At 39.6% G+C, this 25,174-nt stretch overlaps 1 protein-coding gene across 3 annotated transcripts in view; it reads right to left on the bottom strand.

The window, feature by feature from the left end:
• The window catches only part of DLGAP1 (DLG associated protein 1), a 423,778-nt gene that overhangs the window by 290,031 nt on the left and 108,573 nt on the right, over positions 1-25,174 (bottom strand). The gene's annotated exons all lie outside the window — the stretch shown is intronic.

Genomic DNA, 25,174 nt, shown 5'->3' with positions numbered 1-25,174 from the left:
GAGGCAAAGACTTCATTAAGTACCTCGGCCTTTTCCTCATCCTTGGTCACTATGTTGCCGACCCCATCTACTAGAGGACAGAGATAATCCTTAGTCCTCTTCTTATTGCTAATATATTTATAGAAACTTTTTTTGTTGTCCTTGACAACAGAAGCCAGGTTTAGCTCTTGCTGGGCTTTGGCCCTCCTGATTTTTTCCCTACATAGCTTCACTACCTCTTTGTAGTCCTCTTGAGTGGCCTGCCCTTCCTTCCAGAGGCCATAGATCCTCTTTTTTTCCCTAAGTTGCAACACTAGCTCCCTGTTTAGCCAGGCCGGTCTTTTTCCCCGACGGCTTGTCTTCTGGCACATGGGGACAGCCTGCTCCTGCGCCTTTAAGACTTCCCTCTTGAAAATCATCCAGGCTTCCTGGGCTCCTTTGCCCTGGAGGACTGCCTCCCAGGGGACTTTGTCAACCAGGCTCCTGAAAAGCCCAAAGTCCGCCCTCCGGAAGTCCAAGGTAGCAGTTCTGCTGACCCCTCTCCTTGCTTCTCGCAGAATCGAAAACTCTATCATTTAATGGTCACTGTTCCCAAGACAGCCTCCAACCTTCACATCCCCCACAAGACCTTCCCTGTTCACAAACAACAGATCCAGCAGGGCACCTTCCCTAGTTGGCTCTCTCACTAGCTGTGTCAGGAAGTTATCCCCAGCACATTCCAGGAACCTTCTAGACTGTTCCCTCCCTGCTGTATTGTATTCCCAGCAGATGTCCGGCAAATTAAAGTCCCCCACGAGGACAAGAGCTCGCGATCTTGAGACTTCTCCCAGCCGTTTATAGAATATTTCATCTGCCTCCTCATCCTGATTGGGCGGTCTATAACAGACCTATAAGAACAGAAGGGGTAGATGTAAAGATAAAATATAAAGTATTGGGGAACAGCCAACACAGCATTTGCAAAGGGAAGTCATACTTCATTATGCAGCATGTGTTCTTTGAAGGAGTTTATGACCATGTGGATAAGGAAGATCCATTCATCTGCTCTGCTGAATTTCTACTTGGATTTCCAAAATGATTATGAAAGTGTTCCTCAGAAAATTAAGAAGCAGTAGGACAAAAAAAGGAAGATACTTGCCCAGATACAATATTGATTAAAAAATAGGAAAAGGAAAGTTCTCACACCAGAAAGAAACGACCCATACAATTTAAGACCTTTTCTGGGAACAATCCTCTTAAACATTTTCCTAAATGATCGAGAAAAAGAGGTGTGTAATGAACTCACCTAAAATTTACTGATGATACTACTCTCTACTGGGTAATACATGAAGACAAACTGCAAATAACTGTAGAAAGATGTTACCAGATTGAGTGTGACTGTAGAAATTCAGTGCATATACATGCACTGATACAAGTGGGGGGCAGGGGGGAATACTAAATTTACACATAAAAAATGGTCTCTAAGCTAACTATTATGACTTAGCAGCTGGATCCTACAGTGGAAAGTGACCAGCAACGTTAGAAATTATCAGGAAGGGAATAAAAAACAAGACAAAACTTCCTTAGGTCGCTAATTGAATAAATGGCCCACCTGCATCTGGTACACTGCATGCAGCTCTGCTCCACCATCTCAAAGTGATTCAGTAGAACTAGACAAGGGCAGTGAGGATGATCAGTGTTCTGGAAATGTTTCTACAAAAAAAAACCTAACCCTATTTAATAGGCTGGAATTTGTCAAGCTAGAAAAGTGACTTTTGAAATCATGGCATGGAGAGGGTGAGAAGGAATCAGTTCTTCACATTCTAATACAGAGCGAGAAGACCATCAAATGAAGCTGCCAGAGCACAGGTTTCAAACAAACAGGAGTCAGTTCTTCATCTAACAGCACTTTAATCTGTGGACATCCATGCCATCTTGTGGATGTTAAGAATTGACATGGTTCAAACAGAAAACTGAAAATGTCCATAAGGTGAAAATTCATCCTCCCATTGAATATAAAGACACCAATTCTGTCAAATGCAGTCCTTGTCCAGGAACCCAGCCTAAAGCAAATGGCTAGAGGCTGAGGGAATATTATGGAAAGTTTCATTGCAAGCTTTCACAGTTTTTACATATATCCCTAGTCTTCTGGGTTTAGTCATTGCTGGAAACAGGATACTAATGTAAGTGCATTTGGCCTGCGTAATTTTCAAGTGCAGGAAATTAGTGATTTGATGCAAGCCTTAATGTGATGCACACTGTCAATGTCCGCAGCCATCTACCATTTCCAAACTTCAAAAAAAAGGATTATTATTATTCCAATACTTGCTGGATTGTTTAGGCAGAACATTTTCAAGAACTTTGGTCAGACTTTTGGAGGCTGCTGGGGTACACATTCCATCCCTAAGGTATACAGAAATGTAGATCTGACCTACCTGTGTTTATATCCTACTTTATGTCTTTTAGGAGGTCCAAAGAATGAGATTTTCACAATTTCTTGAATGCATCCAGTTTATCAAGTAGTTTTCTCCCCTCATGGCATTAACAAGGAAGATTATGCTTGATTTTTTCTGAAACTGTGATTGCAATTGCTTCTCAACCTGTGGCTGGGACTATTATAGTCAGTCACAAACTAATAAAATAACACAGTGCTGCCTTTACGCATGCCAGAAAATCTGCCCAAAAATGACTTTAGACTTGAGCAAAAAAAAATAATTTAATAAATCACTGTACCAATGTATTAGTGTTCCAAGACCAACAGAACACTGTAGGGTTCTACCAACATTCCTCATCTCATTGAAGACTGCATTTAAATAACAGGGCCACATACCTTCCTTGACAAAGGGTGGATACTTTTATTGGGGACAACGTTACTAGAAATCCTGAAAATAAAAAAAAGAAGCTTTCATTTGGAATAGTGACATGCTTTCTATAGGAAGAAGAAACATAGCTTCAATATACTTCTTATTCTAAGTCATTTTCTGTGGTCTAAGACAACATTTTGTTGGATGATTGAACTCATAATTGGAAAAGAAAATTCCATGTGAATTTTCTGTAGAGGATCTTTACAATTTGTTCGCCTCAGCAAGATTCTATCTTATTCGGCAGCTCAGCAACTTTAAAATAATTGTTTTCTATCCATTCATTTGGAATTTCGGATGGCACTATTATCGTGACAGGATGTGGATTTTTCACTATGAATAGAGTCTTTTGTTAACATTTATGTCCAGTAATTCCGGAGCCAGCTTCTCCATAAATAATATCAAATCATCTTCATCATCTGAAAGACCAAGTAATCTAATATTAGTCTTGTGGCTTCATGGCAGAGAATTTTATTCACCTTTGAAAGGCTACTAACAGCTTGAGATAAAAAGTCTATTTTCTAATCCTCCTCTTTTATAGTGTTTCCAGCTTTAACGGTTTTGGTGTACAACACATCTGCCCAAGTTTCCACATTTGATAAATGTAGTCTTGCAAAATCCATTTACCATCCAAAGCTGTTACAGCACATGTACACATTAAAGTGTTCTGTTAATCTATTTCATCAATAAATTACTGAAATGGCTCTTTTTAGGCTTCAATCACAGGAGAAATGGCTAAACGACCATAGAAAAAAGATTGTTTTATATTTATTTTCTCCTATCTCTATAAGATGATGTCATCCAGTATGCTTGGGCCAGATTTTGCTTCTCTCATTACCCTTCAATCTATTAGAGGCCAGAGTCTAAATGACTAAACTCTCCATAGTACTCAAAAGTGACAAATATCACAGTGCAGTCACGTCATAAAAGAGGCTCAAGAAGAGCATTGCACTTGCTGTGACATAAAGTTTGCCTGTCAGGGAAGACAAAAGAATATTAACAGCTTTTTGCTGTGTGCTTAATGAAATATTTCCCCGACTACTTAAAAGCTCCTTTATTAAGAACAATGACCTTTTTCCTGAGATTAATGACACGGTTTTAATACAGCGGACCTTATAAAGCGAAGTTTCTTCTATTTTTGTTACTCTAGACAATAAAACCTACAATAGCAGTGATTCAAATATAAGCAATTTCTAGACATAAGATATGACTGCAACTATCATTCAAACAAATTACCTCCAAATGTGACAAGAATCACAAGCATAGTTCTTAGTCTGAAGAACATACCAGTATAAATTCATTGTGATGCAGCGGGATCTTAAAGACAAAATAGTTAAGAAGTGAAAGAAAGAACATCAACAACAATCAGGTCACAAAGTTACCTTGGAGAACTCTGTGTCAGTATTGCAGTTTGTTTTGTTTAACTATCTCTTTTGCTTCTTACAGTCTGGAAAGAGGAAATGAGGGACAATTTATGATGATTGTTTTACAAAATGTTTTGGAGTGATCATATGGAAGAGCCTACAGACTCTGTGACCATGTTTCAGCTAGAGGGATAGGAAAAAAAGATGTTAAGGACAAAAAAGCATTAAACACGGGACTGAGGCTGAAACTAACAGTAGAAAAGAAGGAGAGTGCAAAGTCGTGCTAAATATGTACAAAGGACCATTTATTTTCTTTAATCAGTTCTCTCTTACAATAGTTTCATTTTCCACTGGGCTTTTTAGTGGGTCTTGACATTTTTACTGTCATATTTGCACAGAGAGCATCAATGCATCCACAGTTAACGACCATTAAGTATCATAGCGGTGACATACGACTGCACGACCAAGTAGTTCAGCTGAACTATCACCATAAAAGCTGTCCTAAAACTCTTTGCAAGATGGCTGTCTGCAATATATCAGTTCAGTTGCACAAGAGGCATTTACAACAGCTCTAGAGAATTTACAAAAGTGTGAGAAAGCAATACAGGAGTATCTTTTTTCTGTACTATTAATAACAGTAACATGAAACTGTTTCAGTAAAGCCATTTGGCAGCTGTAGTACCATACTCAAACCTGTGCTATTAGGTACATTTCTTTATTTTTAATTGCCTGCTGTTACCTAGCTTCCTTCTCAATTTCTTTCTTTTCCTAACCAAATTCGTCTTTAAAGCTGAGTGACTCAGCTGCTTCACTGAAAAAAACCTGTCCCCCTGACGTATGTCTTGTCCTGTAAAAATAAACTAGGATGATAAATATTTCTATTTAATACAAAGCTTCGTGAACTAGAAGGCTTTCAATTGGACTCATATCTTTCTCTCATTTAAGAGGAAGCTATGCAATGTTTTGTACAATACGCTCTCTTTCCATCCCCAAAAATTTCTGACTTTCAAATTACATTGAGAATATCCCTGTGGTTGCTAACCAGGTTGATCAAACGCCAGGGCCTGATTCTTTGCACACAGGAATACAGATTAGTTCAGTCTGCCTACGCAGGCAAACACTGGTCAAGACTTTCACTTAATCTCCTGTGACGTGAATGAAGAAACACACTAAATTAGCTGTGTGGAATGATTGAATCACTACAGTCGAATGATCAAATGCCAGCACGGAAGCTGCCATAGAAGCTCAGGCCACTAATGAGACTTTTCTGCTTTACTGAATCAGTTAGTTTGGGTTTCAGGTCTTTTTTTTTTAAAGTACTGTTCAAAAGCAGGAACTGAGCTCACCTGAACAAAGAAGAAAGTGCACTATTTCTGTTTGTTGTCTTTTAAATCAAATGCAATGCTTTTACAACACATACTAAGAGTTCACTTTTTCAACATGTTTCAAACTGCGTCAGAAAACTGGATCATTTGCTTTTAATCTACTGGGGTAGCTGCTTGCAAAGCTGCTTTTTAATTTCACGTTGCTACAGAACAAACAGGACAAGCTGTTGCTTAATGTTAGCACAGAATTTAAGTACTTGAAAGTGCTTCTGGAGAAAGAAATTAAGATGCTAAAATAAGCAACATTTAATTCCAAATGCTAAAGTTTTGCATAAGGGTATAACACTACAGAAATGAACAACCAAAATTTCCAAAATAAAGAAAGGATGCATGTGAAAATGTTGAGAATCTAGCCTAGAATCTCTTGATAAAACATTTGACAGTGGAAACTTTAACTTGAGTTGGCTATGAAAAAACTGAAGCAATCCCTGAGCTTTAATCCCTTTTTAAAATCAGGGCCAACTTTATATTTACAATCACCATGGAGATGTAGCCTAAAGGATCTAATTCCATTTGACTTAGCAATATCTGGGAGACAAATTGCCTATTTTACCTTCTCTGAATTATCATAAATGCATTCGCAAGTTCTTCAGTGTGTTATTTCAAGTTGATATGCTCACTCAGTAAATAAATCTCTCCCTTACGGAATTTCTTCTGAACATTAGTTAAAAGAAAAAGAGAGTGTTTCTCCAATAGAAACACCAGCTACCGGGACAAATTAAATGCTCATGTGCTCATGATGGGGGAAGAAGATTTTAATGCCATCCTTAAGGATATATCCATGACTTTTTACAGAAGACATGGTAACTGGGAAAACTTCATACTTTAGAACATTAGAATTTTAAGTGATCCAGTAAATCCCTTTCACTATTAGAAAGACCAGCATCTCAGTGACGCCGACCTAAGCCTTAAATACATAATGAAACTCAGTTCAGTTTGAAACAGGGAAGATGTTATATAGTAAACCATGGAAGCCCGAGTGGAACTCTGGAAGTCTTTGAATGCAACTGTGTTATTAGGTGTGCGACGGCATATGAACCTGACAGGGACTAGGCTGGTTCAAGGAGAGCAGGCTGAAGGCAAATTGATATCACCAGATCCCAGCTTCTGTTGCAAATGGGGATGACAGTTCCTATCTACTTTACTACTGATTGAGAGCTCCTTAGTGTAGCAATCCTCATGAACTCTGCTAAATTTAATTTCTCTTTCCATTTGACAACAGGCAGGGAAGCACCATGTCAGTCAGCCTTTAATAGCCATTACCTTCCACATTGCAAAAAGTCATTCTAGATTTTAATTTATTTTCCAAGGCTATTTCAGGAAACTTTCAAGATGGAATACATTAAACTAAGCAGAATAAACAGCCTTGAAATGCATATGAAGGGTTAGTGTGGTAAAAGGGAATTGGTGGCAACAAAGGAATCAGTCATAGCCCCACAGTTTTGGGGGAGTGACTCAGAGGGGAAGTTAGGAAGTAAAGTTCTAGCATGACTGAACCACAAATTTGCCCCATTTGGGGTTTCTGGCTACATTTACTATTATCGGGAGTGGTGGCTTAAGAGGTTTCCTTCCCATGGAAAGCAGGACGTGGCAAGCAGGGCAGGAGGAAAGAGGCCCTCCTTGGTGTCACCCACCAGAGTGCTGGGACACAGCTGGAATACCTTCCCATATCTAGGAAACGAAGGAACATTTCTATTAATTATAGCTTCTCACCTTCAAGCCACGACTTCAAGCCACCTTAACTGTGCAATGTTTCAGTATCCGTTCCTCAGTATGAATGCCTTTTGCTCATCTTTTCCGTAAGCAATACTCTATTACTGAACACAAGACTTCACATAGTAGACAGGAAATATTATCATAGCTTGCCAGAAACGTGGTTCTCCAAAATTTGATACAACTTCGCTATTCAACCTTAATGTTATATTCACTGTAAGTCTTTGATATTTTTATTACCTACATCAGTAAACAGCATAAATCTGTAGTAATAAATCTGTAGTAAGAAATACCACTCTGAGAAGCAGTTTCTGTTCTGATGACATCACTGTTGTAGCGATACAAGAACTTAGCAAAATACATAATCAAAATAGCTGCATAATGTGCTTTGATTAAAACACGAAAAACATTCACCAAACGAAATTCAAGGCATCCATGAGACATATTTCTACAACTCTGTCTCGATTTATAACAATTGAGGTATTGACCTAAAATATTTGAGAGTTATATGTGGCAAACCAGTTTTTTATTTTCTGGGTGAAAGTTGTTCCACTGTAATTGACATATGCTAAAGGATGCAGTATTTTTAATTCAGATGTTCTATGTAAACAGCAGAGATAATGTAAAAGGAAGGATCTTTAGAGTACAGGACTGACACCTAGAATGCTACGTTAGCTCAAGATCCCTCTGAGTTTCTCTCTAGAGTAACCTTTTAAGTATGACGTCATAAACCTGAATCCCTGCAGTGCTTCCCCTCTCAACTGCTGCGTGTTTCTCATGAAGCTTAAAGTGCAGCCTAGCAATGCCCAGTATTACTCCTCACTGATCTCTGAAAAATTGTTGAGCATACTAGTATATGCAAAGAAGAACATAAGAACATAATAATAACATTTGACAAAGAGACAAAAAAAAAAGAGCAAATTGAAGCTTAGGATTTTATCACAAATAACATTTTTAAAGATTTATTAAAAAAAATCAAAACTATACAAGTTTAATGCCTTTTAAAAGAGGAAATGTATTTAGTTGTTAAACTAGAAGACTGGAATTGACATAATCTGGGTTAATAGCCTATTTTTGTGAAGGTCTTTTTTTATATGGCTGTGCAAATTACTTCTCATCTCTCTACTCCACTTCTGCCCTCTATAAAATGAGATGACAACTCCTTTTTTGAAAAACAGAAGTATTGAGCCATAATTCTTTCAAGATGCAAAAGCACACATGGCCCTAAGATAAGAAATATTCTTTTATAGCATGTCCTTAACCACTTTTCTTTCTTTTTGAACGGGGATGTGTGAATGCTTTCCTAAACTATAACCTTGAGAATCCTATGAGAAGAAACACTACTACGTGCACTTTTTTTTTTTAATAACTAATCATATTTATATTCTTAGATCTTACAAGGGCATAGAAACGAGCAGCTTTTCCACATAAACCTTTTTATGTAAAAGAATAAAATCTTTACGGCTCAGACTTGTAGTTTTGCTGAGTTTGTGGACTGCACGGTACGGACTGATATAGCACATATTGAGACGTAAATGTAGCCACAGGTGAAGAGCTCAGACTGCTTATACAGGTGCTGTGAGTTGACTGCATGCCTATTTCACGGTAACAACAGCAACATAGGAATGTCTGTGGAAGTAATAGCAATTACAAAGATAGGTGCTAACAACATAGCAGTTTTCCAGTAATTTTGTAGTATACTTAACGTCATCACATAAATCAGCTCTCATAGCTGTCTTTGCTAAAAAGTACATTTATTCAGAGCTGCCTACAGTATTTTATTTTTTCCTTATTCTGCACATTGTGAAGTTTTATATACTTGAACAGATGCCATAATTCCATTCCTATACCTACTTTTTAATTTGTAATAGTGTCCAGAGCTCCAGATTGCAGATTACAACACTAGCATAGCTGTCGTACATGCACAGAGAAAGTCTCAGTTTCAATATCTAAGTGTCAACAACTACTCTTGAACCCTCACAAACACACGAACAATTCTGTTTCCCAAATAAGAAGGAAATCCAAATGACTCAACTCCTACCATGACCTAGAAGAAGGGAATTCCTGACTCGGCCTGTCAAGCAGACTGGCTGGTAATTCTTAATTTTTTGACTGACTTTTACTATTCTTTTGCTCACTTCTCTCCCATATTAAAAACCTGGAGTAAACTTACATGAATTTCCACACTGGTCATACCACAGGTTCACATAGTTCACTTAGACTCCTGTCTTGTAACAGTGAGTAGGAATAGACGTTATGTGATACTTTGCTTTTGTCTTGCACCACTGCAATCACATATTTTATTTTCACTTTTAAAAAGGATTTTTAAACCACTTGAACAGAGAATTCACCTAGCATTTGTCCTGAAAGAGCCTGGCTCAGGACTGGATGCTGCAGACTGTCAAGTGGAAGGTACATTAAAAGATTAATCTGACCATCTCAAGAGATCCTTAGAACTGTGGCAGAATTACTGAAATACTCTAATGGAATGTGACTGAATTATAATTTGTAACATTACCAATTTTTCCAAGTATATCTAGAGATTATGTTCAAATAAGAGCATTTTCATATGCCTTTATGCCTCATATCCAGAGAATTCTCGCATTAGCTCAAACCTATTCCCTAAGCAGATCTCTTTCTGCCTGGAAATACATGTTCTGCTTGGCTACGCAGTATGGAAGGTAGGGAAAAGTACCACTTCACCTTGTGGCCAGTGAAATGGGAGGGGTTCTGTACAGAAAAAAGTATGAAAATAAATACTGTGATGATATTACAGTGCATCTCAATCTCTAAGAAACATTCCATTCATTTCAGCAATCCTTTTGATCTATTCCATATAAACCATACATAAATCTATTTTAAATCCATATAAATCTATTCCATATAATGGACTGACTTGAAAGAATAAATCCCATTCCTCTGACAGAACCTCATTCAGAACAAAGAATCAAGAACTATTCCGGAGAGCTGGTAAACAATTTCATGTAAAATATGGCAAAATACAATCTCTGCAGTTGTAGTCACTCTGCATTTCACATAGCAGTGTGCTTGCAACTGCCGCTGATGGCAGTCAATGGAAGCTTTTATTTTGAAGAGAAAAACTGTGGTAGGATGCCAACAACTTTGAAAAACTCAGACATGATTTTTCATATATTTGAAACAGGTCTCTTGCTCCTTGACAACATCTAACATTAACCTTTTTCTATGTGACGTATTTGCATACAATGATGAATGTTCTTCACATAATAAATAAGAGTGGAAGAAGAAAGTGGGAAGGGGAATCTGGACTCAGGCAGAGAGGAGGTAAGATGGAGAACAGGAGCATGAAAAAAAGCTGACAGTGGAATGCCAGGGTGGGTGCAAAGGCTTGGAGAAGACTAAGGATCAAACAGAAAGTAGAAGTAAGAAATAGAGATGTGGAGTAGCAGAGGGAGACGAAAATTTGCTTACTGGCCTATACCAACAAGCAGAGCCAGCAGGTTAAGGCAAGTGGTTCTTCCTGTCTACTTGGCACTTGTGAGACCACATCATGAGAACCACGTCTGGTTTTTGGGATTCCCAGAAAGACACTAATATGCTGGATCAAGTCTAGCAGAGAGCTACCAAGACGACTAGGGGCCTGGAGCAGATGAAATACAAGGAGACTCTGAAGGAACTGGCTTCCTCAGTCTTAAGAAGAGAAGGCTAAGGATGGATATTTTAGCAGTATTCAACAAATCAGTGGGAAGGTGTAGAGAAGAGAGAGTCAGACTCTGCTTGGTGGTGCTCAATGAAAGGTTGCAAGGCAACAGACACAAGTTGTGACAAAGGACATTCAAATTAAATTTGACAAAAAACATGTTAACCATGGTCAAAGCCTGGGTCAGGTTTGCCCAGAGAGGTTGTTGAATCTCCATTCTTGGAGAACCTGCCTGTACAAAGCCCTGAGCAACCTACCCATGCTTGGAAATTGGCTTTCACTGAGTGACTTGGCCTTACTTTGTGGTCCAGAGGTCTTTTTCTACCCAACTAGTTCTGTGATTCTATGAATTTGAAATGAGGTTAGACCTGGAGGACACAAAGGTAGAAGACTGCAGGTAAGCAGCCATAAGACCATACTTTACATAGCCTATAAATGAATTTTCTAGACTCTCAAGACTTCTGCGACCAAATACCTGGAAAACTTCGTGACAAAACATGTGTCTCATCCACCCTCTAGTGGCTAGTACACATAGGACAAGTCACTGCTAAAACCACTTTGTAGTGGCAAGTACTTGGGAAGAGGAGTGAAAGACATCTATCATACATCTGTATATCAATTCTGACATCATGGAATTAGTGGGGTTCCTTTTCAATTCTTTATTTTTTTTTTAAAAAAAGTTAGCAAATGGCATATGACATCTATTCCTAGCATTTAAGATTTCCCTCTGTCCCTAAAGCCACCTTAAGTGTGCTTTTTCCTGATTTTACACTCTTTTTTTCTTCTATTTTCAAATGCTTTTTGCATGTTCTGTATTTATGCATATATGTTCATGCATATTTATATATATATTTTTTAATATATATATGATTATCGCTCTGTGTATGTGCATAATTTTTGTGGTTGTATATATATTTACATTTATGTGAGTATTTTCTTGGTGGACTAGATTCATAAAGCATTTCCAAGACAAGGTCGTCTAAAGTTATCATTTAGGTCTATGAATGAATAAAAATGTCTAAGCTTCAAGGACACTTGTGCAATTACCAATTATGTCAAAGAAGTTCATGTATTCAAATCAGAGAAAAACACATTGTGCTTCCATGCCTAAGCATGAAAGGAGGTATGTACGATAAATATTATCAAAAATCTAGGTTTACATGCTTTGGTCAAGAATTTTAAGAAATGTGGTATAATCTACTGCAACTTAAAGAGAAAATATAGGAAAAAGGAAATAATAAAAACATTACACTGCTTTTAAGTTGGAATACTACAAAAATATTTACTTACAGAGCTACTGGTCAGATTTGACGTATGTCAAATAGTGAAGGAAATACAGAAACACTATTGATGTTAATTATGCAAATACGATTATTATAGCCAGGACAAATAAAGAAGTCAAAGGAGACATTTAAAGTATTATTGACAAAAAAAATGTATGTCTAGCTACTGGGTAAAGGGATGTGCATTTTCACACAGCTGAGAGAACAAGAGAATGTTTTCCAAATATTTCAACGATAGTAAATGAATTTAAATCATTAGTTCATAGAAAATGATATTACTGAGGAAAAGATGCAAAGAGTGCTATGTGATTTTTACCATAGTTTCAGCTATGGTAAGACAACCAACATTGTCAGACTGGTTGGCCTCTAGTGTACCAAAACCATCTTTCTTCTTATTCAAATACCAGTTCTTCACTTGATAAGCTAGACGTGCCTTCATGCAGCTCTTTGGTACAGGTAAGTGATATACAGGCCGCAGCTACCAGAAATAAATAGCACATGCAGAAGCTTAACAAGCTATTTTGCAAGCCATTTCCTAACCAGAGTCTTGTATATTCACAACCGGGCAGCTTTAATTTAGGTACCAGTCTGTCAAATGGTTCTACACATAACGTTAGTTTTAAGCATCCAAAGACCTAACAATTTCAATGGGGCAAACCACTTGCTTAAGATTAATGTGTGCCAACCACGTGCAGAGTGGGGCCATGGCACACTTCATTTGGTAGCAGAGAGAGGCAACCTGTTATAACCAAGGGGACAGAAAGCACTTGTTGCCACAGCACGAAATTAAAAAAGCATCTTTGACCATCTGCCAGTACTGATAGCCCTATTCTCCTACCTCCAACAGCTGCTATTATTATTTCACAGCACCAAAAAATGTACTAGGCATTACAGAGAAAACAGTAAAAACTGCAGCCCGTGCCCAGAAGTTTAAACAATCCAAGTTACACCACTCACTACAGATAATGGCATTTAACAATAGAGTGGAAAAAGGCTGTTGGTGGATATGATTTACAAGAGCAGACTTACGGGGCAATGTCTTTATTAGGTTGCTTTTGATATCTACACCCATTAATCTATTGTTCTAAATATATCTGGGTTATTTCCTCTACAGAAGCAACAAAATACGCCATTCTTCGTCAGACATTGCTGCCCAGGTACATCCTCTACACTTCAGTCTTGCACACCTGAAAAAAATGTGGCAGTACAGCTTAAATTGGTATCACCAGTCTCGCAAGCTGGCATTCTAAGTTGGGCTCCCATAATGGAAAAAGGAGAGAAACTGGCATCTCTACCTTCTCTAAATTATTAAAGTACTTTAAAATGGGAAGAATCATCCTTTATGAATGTCTTTTTCTCACCACTGCCTACAGAGACACCTTTAACAACCAGCTTTGACTAGACACTTAGTTCTCAGCTCAAGTTAAATAAAATCTCCACTTTCATTTTCAGACTTCACATGTACGTCATAGAATCACAGAATGATTTGGGTTGAAAGAGACCTCAAAGATCACCCAGTGCCAACCCCCCTGCCCTGGGCAGGGACACCTCCCACTAGACCAGGCTGCTCAAAGCCCCATCCAGCCTGGCCTTGAACACTTCCAGGGATGGGGCATCCACAGCTTCTCTGGGCAACCTGTTCCAGTGTCTCACCATCCTCACAGTAAAGAATTTCTTCCTGATATCTCATCTAAATCTACCCTCTTTTGGTTTAAAACTGTTACCCCTTGTCCCCTTGTAGACATGGATATTGGATTAATCAAGGTACAACTGGTTTAGCACCAGCTAAAAAAAGGATAAATAGGCTATACCAGGAGGTAAACCTTTCCACAAGCATGTGAAAAAACCTGAAGAAAAGCATATGAAACAATCCTGTTTTAACAGCATGCCAGAACTCCAGTAACAAAAGCTGACGGAAATTTAGTACTGCCAATGCAATGCTGGTGATCGCCAAGGAAAGGGACACCTTCTTCATACTCCTACAGACTCCAGGAAGAGAGACTGATTGGGGAAAAAAAAAAAAACCAACAAAGAAATTCGGTGAATAATTTCACCAGAAGAAAAACATATTTGCTAAACTATATGGTAACCTGAATATCAGCAAGCACCTCAGAAGATGTAATGCATGAAAGCAATTTTTCAGGTGTGCTGAAAAAAGAAACAGAGCATCCTTAAGGCAAAACGTTTATGTAACAGGGCATAAACTGAGGAGTCACGTTCCACAGAGGAACACTTCCTGTAAGATTTGTTCTTGCATTTTTCTTCTAAAATAGCACAATTTTCCTTAAGTTGTACAGTTCCAGGATACAAAATGAAACAAAATGATTCAGATGATAATTGGCTGAGTCACAGACTGTTAAATATTTGAGGATATGAAAATGGTTCTTTTCCATAAAAGATGATGGCCAATTTAAATATCATATTTTTAGGTTCTGAAATACAGTTCCATTAACAATCATTTCTTGAAAAACAACAACTTGTACTATTCCACGAACTGATCTTCACCTTTTGTATTATAGAGTTCAGGACCTGCTTGGCCATGGTTGGGGTAAGATACATTTGTTAAACTAACCCCTTGCAGCTGGAACTTCTCCAGCTCCCAGTGATTAGGCTAAATAGGATTCCACTGGGTACTATTTATCAAGCCTTTCAGTAAAACGAGTTTGCCCGATCAAATGATACAAACTAAAAAAACGTGTGTGTGGCAAGTCACTACACTACTTTGCTCAAAAGTACTGTTTCAGGAAGTACGAGTGAAAAAGCAAATCTACCTGTGAATTCACTTCATCAGTTTGGAAGGTTTCAAGAACCCACCAGTAACACGTCTTCCCAAATGATTCACTGTTGAGCTTTGTCACTTTAGTGACCCAATGTGGGATTTAAAAAATGCCGTGTAATTATCAGCGTAATAATATCCTATAAATAAGTTGAACTAAAATATGACGTTATCTGTAGTAAAAATGCCTAAAAGGAAAAAGCAAAGGGCACAGAATGGAAAAGATAAGTCAGTTCCAAGTATGACTTAACGAACAGAAATACTGAAAAAAGTATTTTTTTAAAACAGTGAAATTTAAGATAATGATAAAAAAAAAAAGAAACTGGATTTCATTTCATGCTATCCCGTATCAACAAATAATTCTCTGATTTTTTCCCTGTGGAAAAATGATACAACTCTAATAGAATGATTCACAGCACTAAACAGTTTTCTTCAGCAAACACCCTGTACGTTAGAAGGACTGCAAGAGGAGAACGTTTATTTGGAAAATTTATTATTGTAAGATTATGGTAAGTTGATCTGGATGGCTCTGTGTATAAAATCTCGTCATCCTGGCAGAAGTACTTTGTACTTCCAAGAGGCAGATGCACATGTGAAAGCAGGCAATAGAGCTCAAATTCTGAAGCTGCCGAGATAGAGTTTGCACTGGTTCACGTTGACTTGTCAACAGGCAGTAAACCAGCAGTAAGTGTGTACCATTAACCCCACACCAAACAATACACGCTGGCATGAGCAGTGGAATAGGTCCACTTATTTACTGAATTGAAGCAATAGCAAAGCATGCGTACAGGCACATAAGGGAAGGAAGAAAAGCATGCACTCCTACACTTTTACCGTGGCTGTTAGAGGTTTATTTACCAAAAGAAAAAAATAAATCTCTTCCTATGACCAGTGTCAATACACCAGAAAATAACTAAAGGAAAAGCAATCTTGCTGAGCAAATTGCACATAAGATATAAGGCACGCAAACTTAAAAATAAGGTTTTTGCGGATCAGATTCTCAAACTACCCCATGAAAATATTTCCTATCTAACCCCACGAAACAGATGGATTAAAAAATAACAACACAAGCTATAGCTTAAATAGTATCTGCTAGAGCTGCAAAGGTAATATAATTGACTACATCAACAGCTACATATACTGGTTCAGCTTAGGTTGCATCATCATAAAAAGTATAAAAGTGGGTGATAAACGTTTTTACATGACCCATGAGGCAAACCAGATGGCCTAATGAGTTCAGCAGTGAGCCCACCTACAAGTTGCTGGATGACACTGAAAGGAAATCCAGCTACCAGCTGGATTACTAGCCAACATGGTTCACAGACACCAGCTGCCACCCTCCCCACCCCTTCTCTGCCCCAAAAGACTCCGTATACAAAGCAGGATTCTCATAGCAGATCATCACCCGACTGTAGGCATACTGGGCAACACAAGAAAGTGGGGAGCTCAGTGCTGGGACGCAGCTTGCAAGGAGCACCTTCCTACCAGAGCTCTTGACAGGAGGGTCATGCATGCATGGCAGGCCACGGACCAGGCTGAGCACCTTGGGCTAGCAGACGAGATCTCAGAGACAGAGACTAGCTAATGACTGCAGAGATGCCACAGGTATTCCAAGCACAGCTCTAGCTGCAGCCCTAAGGCCATCTTCTAAGCCTCCAACATCTTGCTGATAAGATGTTGAACAGGTCGTAAGAAGAGCGCTTAGAGGCGGAGGCAGTTCTGGAGGCTTGGCAACCTCGTATGAGTACAGCTTGTACGTTAGGGATGAGAAGCAGGGCAGGCAATACAGAGTTAGAGCAGCCAGAAGGTGGGAGGACATGGAGCTGGTTGAAGAAGCAGAAATACGGAATGAGGGAGTGGGACTTGTGGCAGGAATAGCAGAAGATCTTATTTTGGTTAGCTATAGGGAATCCATCAGGAAGCTGTGGCTCTTGAATTCCTTGCAGCATGGCTTCAAGAGCCAGAAAGTCTGGCAATCCTTACTCTGTACTTTCCACTGTAAAGTTACTCTTTTCTCTCAATGCCACTTGCTCCTGCATTAAACTGCTCTCCTCCCTCCCCAACCTGCTTCGCATCCCACACATCCTCCCAACCCCACTACACTTAGAATACCTTTTGTATACAAACTAGGGAATACACTCTCCAGGGGCTTACGTGCCATACCTTTCTGTAATATCAAATAAAATGCAAAACCAAATGTACAAATTCAAACTGTGAAAGTGGACCGGTGAAGGCTCCATGACCCTGTGCGCTCATCGTTATCCTGGCAGGTGGCAGGGGAACACCACTCTGAGGCGGAACCTTAAACTTGTTCGACTTCACTCTGTGCCGTCCACGTGCACCACACAGGCCTCACACCTACAGACAGTCCTACTATACAAGTTAATTAATTTCAATGGGATTTAAGTGAATATTGTTCATTAGTCTGTCATCTGTGCTTCAGGAATTACCCAGGCGTACCACGTGGTAAAAACAAAGCCCCAAATGCCAATATGTTTAAACGACTGGTGCTATCTTAATTATTGCTATTAATGTCAATGCAACATCACAGTGGTAACCTTCTAGTACAGTTAAGAGAAACACAGGCTAAACCCCCAGTGCTCAGGCTTACTTTCTGTATCTAAGGGGAGATTTCTGTATCTAAGGGGATTAAAACCCTTTTGAAGATCACCATCAAAGGCTATTTTGCTATTGATTTATACTGAATGTTAATAATTAAACAGCTGGCATATTTCTCAGCTTCCTCTCATTGAGATCCAATAAAAGGTAATCTATTTATATTCCACTCAAGATCTCTAGTGGTTCTTTACTACCTCAGTATCCAGTAAATACTCACTAAGCTTATTATGGAGCAGGACTAACATTTCACTTGAATTGGTAGGAAAATGGCTTCTTTAGATCCCAACAATAGCTGTTGCCGAATCTGTAAAGTGGGAAGGAATCTGTGTAACATGTGAAGAAGCTACCCAATCCCTTAAACAGCTTCTTTTAAACAGGAATTGGACCTGATTAATGAAAAAAATGTGTATGCTCAGTGGGTGGTAACTTTGATGTAGTTCTTTTATGTATATAAGGGTTAGCCAGAGTGTCTGAATAAAAAAGGAAGCCAATCTGCTTTTATTCAGACATAGCACCATGTGGGCTGAATGTGAAAAACAGAAATGGTATATTAAATGCGATTCAGAGAAGAGACTCATTTTCTTGTTAGTACAAATTATGGGAATAGGAGCCCAGCCGAAATGTGTAACACAATGATATGAATCAGTGATGACTGTAAATGTGGGTCTCGGAACAAAACTTGTTTTTCCTATAGCCAAGGACTACAGTGACATATTTGTTTCTACCATCCTCATGGAAGAGCTGGAAACACCTGTGAGAGAAGTGACTGATGCCCAGTGATGTTCCAGCCCTTCCCACACTCCTCCTTCCTAACGCTGCCACAGTGTGTGTAAGATTGCCCTTAAAACCTGATCATTCAAGGGTCCGCAATAATTGTCACCTTAAAACCAACCCACGTTTGATATCAAAGGTACATTCTTCCTTCAGCTTTTATGTCCTTGTTTATCTCCATTCTGGGGTAGAATGCCAGGGGACCAATTGCTGTAGAAAATTCGTGTACTTTTCCTAGATGAAATTTACATTTGTAACTCACTACGCATCTCATAAAAGGAACAGCTGTTTAAGACTGAAAATCAAACCATCAGTTTCTGCTAGATTAAAAAGAAAAAAAAAGTAGCAGCAATTTAAGTCACATTTAAAGTTCACAGGGTTTACTGCATTTTATTAAAACAGGTCCAGTATGAAGCACCTTTGTCATTAAAAATCCATTGCTGCAAAAGAAAGTTCTTTTACAGGGATAACACTTGAAAACACCTTCCTGATAATTTTGTAATCAGATTTCTAGAAAAACAACATTGAAAAGGATCCAAAAACCTTCAGACTTCTGTACAAATTATTTTTTTCTGTTTCCATGAAAAAGTGGAAATGAAGAAGACCACCATGAAGAAGCTGTCCTCACAAATTAATCAAACCAGCATCACCTAGAAGTCTGAACTTCTTACAGGGTTTCTGTCTTTCAAACCTCTTCAACGAGGCTTTGCCTGTACCATTTTTAACAAAGTATCTTGTATGACACAATGCACGAAAAAGAACTAGACGGTAAATAATTTTACTATCATTCAGAAAGGGCAAAATATTTGCATGAAGCAGATCAACAATTTATGGCTGTCGAAGTGGACTGCCAGTACCACATGCATGATTTAGACCGTGGCTGTTACATAAATGACTGACAGATTTGGGTTTAAAAATCACAATTTGCAGTCTATCCTGAACACAAAACTGCAATACAGTTCTACTCTCTTCTTTCAAAAAGTGATCTGTCGATCATCTGTACTGAAGCAAGAGCAGAAGACATGGAGACACATGCCACTCGTGGGGGGCCTGTGATGGACTGAAGTACATAAAAGCATACTCAGGCTCGTCGCGCTCCAAATGTGACATTCAGCACATGTTAAGACAAGATGTATCACTGCTCTTCCAGTGGCTACAAAAGGGACCCACATGGTGGCTCAGACTAGACGCTCAGTTTTCAGACGGCTAAAATGTCCAAATCAAATGGGGAAATGAATCTTGCGTGCAATCACTACCAGCACTTTATTCATCGCCAAACACACTCCACCACAGGCTTTTCAAGACCACTCACAACTCTGAGTGGGTCAGGGTCTCCAGCACGCACTGAAACTCATGATGTTCAAAGCTGTCACTTAACTAGATTAATGTCATCTTGCACCTATCTACATCAGCAGCCGCCTCATGTTTAACAGAAGTGTGGCTACGCCTTTCAGGAGAGTTGTCACATAGGCAAAACCAGTGAAATTAATTTATTGACCCTTGGGTAAAGCTTCGTTTTCAAGGAAATCTGAAGTTGTTAGCCTTGGTTTTATTCAGCCTGTATCTGCATTAAAATATGTAGGTTATTTCAGCACTCTAAACTAGTGAGCATACCAAGACAAGCCGTATACTTCTTACATAGCTACAGTGTAAATCTAGCAAACTAAATTAAAGCCAAACTATTGTGAATTAAAGAGTGTCCCTATTGCATTGGAAGTATTTCAGTTCATACATACCAGCTTCTTAGGTTTATTACTTTGCATCAATTGTGCCTACGGCCATTAAGTATGCCTTCTGGCCCATAACAGACTGATTTATCATGTCACACAGGGATCTCTATGGCATTAACTACTCTACTGCCAGTATCTGGAATTCTGGTGAGCAGAAATATAGCAGATAAATAATAACCATAACATGAAATTTGAGACCTATAAAGCAATACACAGAATTATACTTCCACGTCAAATTCCTCTACTCCATTTTGACAAGCTGAAAACCATACTGGAGAAAGCTCCTCTCCAAATCAACTGACATGGGTTATTCCACAAAAAACAGAGGATGCTCTGTTTCATTAATACTCCTAACAGTTCCCTTAAAAGAATCCTGTTGGCATATGGTAATTTTGGGAAATAGGGTCATGGGGGAGGGAACTTCTTCTCTCCTGAGCCCCATAAATCTCTCCCTCTCCCAAGATTTACGCAGGCCAAAGGCAATTATGGCTATTTACATGGAAAGCCAATGCTTACATATAGTCTCTCAGTTTCTATGGCAGCACAGCTCCTATAAAAGCACAGCTCTCCAAGCTCACCAGCATCCCCGTGTACTCTCAGCCATTCCCTTAACGGTGAATTTCCCCTCAAAACATGCCAGACTGCGTAAATTAACGCTGACCCCACCATCGGCGGAGCGAATAGCAAGGTGCTGGGGAACGCTCCCGATACGAATGGCCCGTGGTTACACTGCTGCTTCCTGGCCTCCCTCCTGCCTCTCGCCGCCATCCTCACCGGGACCGCCGAGGGTCTGCCAGGCGAGCAGCGGGATGAGGAAACCATGCCAAAGTGCACACTTTCATTTATGTCCTGCCGCCTTCTCCTCCTCCTCGTGAACTGAAAAATCCATCACCCAGAAAATTAACATGGAAAAGACTGAAATCACTTCTGCTTTCACCGTTGCTAGGATTACACAATAGAAACGCTTCCTAGATAACGGGATTTGTCAGCATCAGCTGAAAAAAATGCCTACTGTGTGATAATATTAAGAAACCAACTACCCCTATAAACAGGAAGTGGCTGATGTTATTTTTCAGTTAATTCAATGCCTGAAGCAACGCTATATATTATTGTTAACTATATAGATAACTGGAGCACTTATACAGAGTTTACTTAAATTTTACATTGCAACTAAAGTGTCTGCTTTACACAGACACCTGTTTAATCTTCTCAGTACCACCTTGCCCCATTCCCAGGAAGAATTATAGGATTTGCATATTACTACTGGAACATCTAATTGCAGCCAATAAAAGAGAATCTATTGTCTAGGGTATCAGAAAGTATCCTGTATGTTTATTAAAAATTAAATGTATTAATGTATAAAAATATATTACTTCAGTCATAAGTCCAATGGGAGGGATATTCTCATAGAGTGAAAAAGAAGAAAAAAAAAAACTTCTTAGGACAAGAATATTCCTCACCAAAAAAATTAAAACTGTATTTATGGAAGTTAAGTATCACATCATTATGTGACAGTTTTCCCTTCAGACGCTGAGAGCCTTGGATTGGCAGGAGACTTGGAAGTTTTGATTAACAACCTACTGGAGCTCTTGGCAATGTGCCTGGGTGCTTCAGATTACTGCTGCTACAGAAACTCCCCTGGGTGACTGCACTGCTTTTCTTTTTCTCACATTTCTAAAACGTTGGTCTTCAATTTTTTTTTTTTTTTTTTTTTGTCCTTTTGCAGTTTGCTCCACTTGGTAGGAACTGCCGCACTAGTGTTCTACCCTTGCTCAGTGAATAGCACAGCCACACAAACAGCTACCATTACAGATAACAGGCATCATAAAAGAATTTGCCATATGCCTTGTCAGCTGGCCAAACCGATGACACAATTCTTTTACAGCAGTCTGGGTAGTTCATAGGAGGTATATATATTTCAAGAGGCTAGCAATTCATTAGCGTTTCTCTGACTCTAATACTAGTTAACATACTTTTAAGGACTGATTATATATGAGCTTAATATTATCTTAATTTTAAATTACTATTCAAAAACCGTAATTCCAACTTACCCAAGCTACAAAAATCACACAGAGACTTTATTTTTGCAAAACATTCAGTTCACTTTTTCAATTCTTTTTCTTCGCCCTCCCCCCCACCCCTCAGGATAATCCGAATTACACTAACTGAGTGAACGAGCTCTCTCTTTTTCCAGCACCACCGACCGACAGACTCTAGTGGTAGCCGGAGTGGGACCCAAAGCACTTTCCATTGCTACTTAATCAAAAAGAGTACAAAACAGTGAAGCAGCGTAGAGTGCAGCGCCTGACTGGTGCCCTCAGCATCTGACCAGGCTGAGGCACACAGTTCACACCAGCTACACAGAAAGCCTATCCAGGCCATCATCGGTGAAGTGACCGCACCTCCTCCACACGCCAGTCCGCAGATGCACGCAGCTGCAACTGTGGTCCCCAGAAGCCGGGGGTTTAGCAAGCGCGGACGCAGACATTGCATCAAGTCCGGTCCATGGGCTCTGCGCAACACTGGGGTTCCCACACTCCTCCCCTTGCGAGCAGGGCAGCCACTGCCAGGCTAACCCCTGCCCTTCGTTCCTGGTGGCCTGCCTGCCAGAGACCACTTGCAAAGGGCACGGGCTGCAAGTGGGATAAACTGGTTCAGCAGTGACAACACATTTCTTGGCATCTCATCTGCACGCACACGGAAAAAGTCTGATCTGATGGGGCATAGCAGGGGCGTACAGCTCCTGCATCAATGGATCAATGGATGAGCTGCCTCCATCAGAATAGCTCATGCAGCTCACACCTTGCTCTGAGGGCTCCTGGGAAAAGAGGGATACCGAGAGACTACCACAGGAGGAATGAAGAGTCCTCAACTGAGCTCAGAGGAGATGCCGAACGCCCTTCCTGAAAGGAGAGGCCCAAACATGATGCAAAACCCACATGAGCATCTGACTGACATGTGGAAATAAAAAAAACTGAAAACAAACCGTCTGAGTCAGATGAGTGGCATTGGTACGTGGAAATCCTTGCTTGGGAGATTTTTTTTGCTAGCTGGACAGCTGCCCAGTCGGTACGGGCTCAAAGCAGGTGAACTGCTGAGCAACTTCAGCTCTCAAGGTCGATGAAAGCAGTCTCCAGAGGGTGAAGAACATTTTGCAAATGGGTTCAAAGCAAGTGAGTGATTTAAAATAAAGCTACACAAAATTTATTTTTCACGTTCCTCTTTCAAAGTAATGCCATCAGAGACTGGATTACACTATGTCTCAGCTGTTTGGAAGACTGGTAGCTTTTTATCTTGTCCTGCAGAACTTAAAGTTACTACACGTAAAACAAGTTTCTAGGATCATGGTTCTGAAAAGAACCTTCTAAATATTGCTATAGCCTTTCATAACCATTTCATATCTGTGGAGCTCGCTGAGAGCCTGAAGCAGAAACTGAGACAAAGAAAAGTGTAAATCATCTCTACTGCATACAGACAGTACCCAAGTTAAACCCAAACCAGAATAATTAAAAAACCCGATTGTGTTACGTACTTCACTGATCAAAGCTTACAAAAAAATGGGGCATTGGATCATTAAGGTCCTTATCAGCTGTTACAGTTATTAGGAGAAAGAAGATTTACTGTTATCATTGCAGTTCTAGCAAACATACAAATAATCAAAACTTATCTTAAAAGGAGAAACTACAGAAATGTCTTCAAGTAAATTAAGGCAAAAGTAAGAGCCAGAAGGGTTTCAATAAAAAAACCCCCACAAAACTCCAACCCACAAACATTCATACAATTCTAACTAAGGAGATGCCTCCTATGCTGCATAGCCCTGTTGGAAATCCAATTTATCTCCCGCTCTGGTCCTCTTGTAGTATACACAAAACCGTGTAACGTGACACCAATCTTCAGAGCACATCTGGTCTAAGCATTCAGCTCAAAGCAAGTCCAGCTGAGTTCTGTGTACCTCCATGGATGGAGATCCCACTGGACATTTGCTCCAGTGATTTTATCCCTGGTAATTTCCCACCACCCCAACTATTTAGTCAGAATTCCTGTGTTTCATTTTGTCTGTGGCTTCTGGTCCTTTCACTACACACCTCGGAGAAGAGTTTGGCCCTGTTTTCCCTGTATATGCCAGGTATCTGAAGACAACAATAAGACCTCCCATCAGCCATCTCTTTTTAAGGCTGAACAAACCCAGTTCTCTCAGCCTTACCTCGCACAACCTCAGAGCTACTCCAGCCCCGTGACCATCTTGGTAGCTCTGTGCTGGACTCGACCCAGCATGTCAATGTCTTTCTTTTACTGGGGAAGCCCAAACTGGTCATAGCTCTCCTAATGTGGTCTCGCAAGTGCCAAACAGAGGGAAGGACCTGCTGGTTGTGCTTGCTAACACTGCCTGGGACATGATTGCCTGTCTTTGCTACAAGGGCACACTGCAGACTCATGCACAAATTGTTGCCCATGAACACCTCCAGCAGCTACAAAGCTGCTTTCTGGCCAGTTGGCCTCCCAGTCTGTGCTGCTGCACGGGGTTATCCCAGCCCAGACACAGGACTCTGCATTTGCTTCTGCAATAAAAACAGAGGCAGCATTTGTAGTCTTTGAGTGGACCCTGGGTTATTTCAGCCTTATCCAGACCACTCAGCTTAGACGGAATGTCATTATATGCTGCCATCTATTCTTTTACAGCTTAGGGGAGAAAAATGGCCAGAGGAAACTAGGAACTTTTACTGCCATCATTAATACAAAATTTAGAAGAAAGGGTCCAAGTTCCACACGTATAATATAAAACAAAGCCATAAAATTAAAGAAAATAATATTAAAAAATATTACGCTTTACTGCTAAAGTATCCCACTGTGTTGTATTTATGGTTCCAATCTTAAAAAAAGGCCACCTATGTAATACCTAGCAGCAGTACTTTCCAGGAAGAATATATCGAATTTTTAAAACGTTCAGGAAGAAAATATTTAAATTCGTTTTCATGAGGAAAAAAGTGATAGACATCAAGAGTGGATTCAGAGCACTTTTAGAGTCTCATATTTTCTA

Source organism: Chroicocephalus ridibundus, chromosome 2 (genome assembly GCF_963924245.1).
Source record: "Chroicocephalus ridibundus chromosome 2, bChrRid1.1, whole genome shotgun sequence".
NCBI classification, from domain to species: domain Eukaryota; kingdom Metazoa; phylum Chordata; class Aves; order Charadriiformes; family Laridae; genus Chroicocephalus; species Chroicocephalus ridibundus.
The sequence above is the reverse complement of the archived record's forward strand: the minus strand, read 5'-3'. Positions and strand labels throughout refer to the sequence as shown.